This window comes from Nicotiana attenuata, unplaced genomic scaffold (assembly GCF_001879085.1).
Source record: "Nicotiana attenuata strain UT unplaced genomic scaffold, NIATTr2, whole genome shotgun sequence".
In the NCBI taxonomy this organism is placed as follows: Eukaryota; Viridiplantae; Streptophyta; class Magnoliopsida; order Solanales; family Solanaceae; genus Nicotiana; species Nicotiana attenuata.
Window position 1 is genome coordinate 106815 of NW_017671324.1, and position 2471 is coordinate 109285.

The following is a 2471-nucleotide window of genomic DNA, read 5'->3' on the forward strand; positions in this document are numbered from 1 at the left end:
TCTTAATAAAGACTAGTTAATGAAACTACTAATTCGGAAGTTGGTCACATGCCTTTCTCGTAAGGTCATTTTCTTTAATGAAAATTTATATTGTTTAGTTCTTTTATGAAATGATGTCACTTTGAAGGTTGTGAATTTTCATAGAAAGATACGTCTGTATAGACATGACCGTTCATGAACGAATATATTAATACGTTGGTCTATAATGAGGTGAACTAACCGATGAACATGAAAAAAATCCATTGCAAGTTGGATTTGTTTCATGAATGGAGGTACTATAATTTGCATATCATATAGACATATGAATGAATAGCGTACAAATGCTTGAAAATGGTAGAATGATTACGAAATGTGTTATATATTAAAAGGCTGTGGCCACAACTGATGCCAATCATTCCAGCTGTTGTTATAATTACTACATTAAGTGTAGTCAATAATCTGATATGCAATCGAAAATCGAGACGTATTAGTCTACAACATAAGGAAGTTTGCATTGAACGTTCATGACAATGAAACGAGTTTTGAAGTATTTGAAATATACTCCAAATTATGCTTTGCACTACAATAAGTATCCCACGATAATAGAGGGGTATAGTGATGCAAATTAGATCACCGGTTCAACCGATTCTAAACAGTCGGTGGATGAGCGATGTCTTGGAAATCGTCCAAACAAATGTGTATTGCCCACTCTACAGTGGAGGCTGAGTTTATAGCCTTAGACAAGGCCGGTGAAGAAGCTGAATGACTCCGGAATTTCTCGGAAGATATTCCATTTTGGCCCAAACCTTTGGCACCTATGTGTATACATTGTGATAGTCAAGCGGTAATAGGTAGGGTAAGGAGCGTTATGTATAACGGAAAATCTCGTCACATTTGACGGAGATACAATACCGTTAGACAACTACTCTCTAGTGGTGTTATCACGATTGACTACGTAAAGTCAAGAGATAACGTGTCGGATCCACTTACAAAAGGCCTATCTAGAGAGGTAGTTGAAAGATCATCGAAGGGAATGGGGTTAAAGGCCTAGGACAAGTCATCATGGCGGTAACTCTACCTAGCAGACTGGAGATCCCAAGAGCTAGGTTCAAAGAGATCAAACAAAGTTATGAATGACGGTTCAACATTGTCAACTAACTCAACCCATTCTCGTGATAAAGACAATGTTCAAAAACGAGGTAAAGCATTAAGGCTTTTTTGATGAGTCAATAAAGCTTAAAGCTTTTTAATGATTTGCTAAGTCTGGCAGGATATGACCAGATAGTGTGTCTTTAGGATTACACGTTTAGGAATCACCTATGTGAGTGTGAAGTGTAAGCCGCTTCAAGGAGAATGAAAGTAAAGGCCCATTCTCTAAGCACTCATGAAACCAGGTGGTGTTCATGGCTGAAACGAACACAACCGTGAGAACCATAGATGGTTAAGGATTGATTGTGTGACTTATGTTGTCTAGGTATACAACAAAGCTCGACGGTTCAAAGATATCAAATCTACCGGTTGACCGAGTATATTCGATATAAGTTCACTACGGAAAGTTCAAAGGGAAACCTACTTATCCAGATGCAATTAATTCTTGCTTGTAAAACACACACACGTCCGTGCATTCCTTTAAGTTTATAGCCATTCCCCATTCATGTGGGGGATTGTTGGGTTTGTTATTTAATAAATAATAACAAAAGAGGTGTGAATGAAAAATGGTGGGAAAAGAAATGGAGGGATGACCCGCTACCCGGTTCGGTCTAGCCCGTTTTTCTTTCCCGAATTAATTTAAATTCGTTTTAAATTTCCCGCAAAAATTTCCAACAGCCATGACTGTTCTGAAACAGTGTCACACATGTTCCAACAGCCATGACTATTCTGAAAAGTTGCAAACCTCTTCAGAGGGTCACACCTGTTCCAACAACCATGACTGTTCTGAAAGGTTGCAAACCTCTTCAGAGGGTCACACCTGTTCCAACAGTCATGACTATTCAGAAAGGTTGCAAACCTCTTCAGAAACATCACCAAGTTGGCTATAAATAGACCTTCAAATCCCAGAATATTTACTTACAAAATTTTCTGAATCTTCTTCTTCTTCTTCTTCTTCTTCTGCACAAAATATTCTAGTGTGTTTTACGACCATCGAGTGGTTCGCCGATAACCAGAGTTTTAGGTACCGATACACTGGTGAGTTAAATCGTTCTATCCTGGGAGGATATATTCCAAAACCCCGGGTACTTGAGGGGAATAATTTTCTTAAGAACACACTGTGTATTCAGTGGGCTCGATTTGTTCCTATAACGTTTTTCCAGAATTTATTTTGAAGAAGTTTACTGTTTTAGGAATTTAATTTCTACTAACTTTCTGTTTCTGTTTTTAGAAAGATTATTATTTAATTTACAACAATACAGATAATTAACAAAATTATCCAACAATTAATACATCTTTTTTAATATTACATATAAAAGATAAGAAAACTATAATCAAATTTA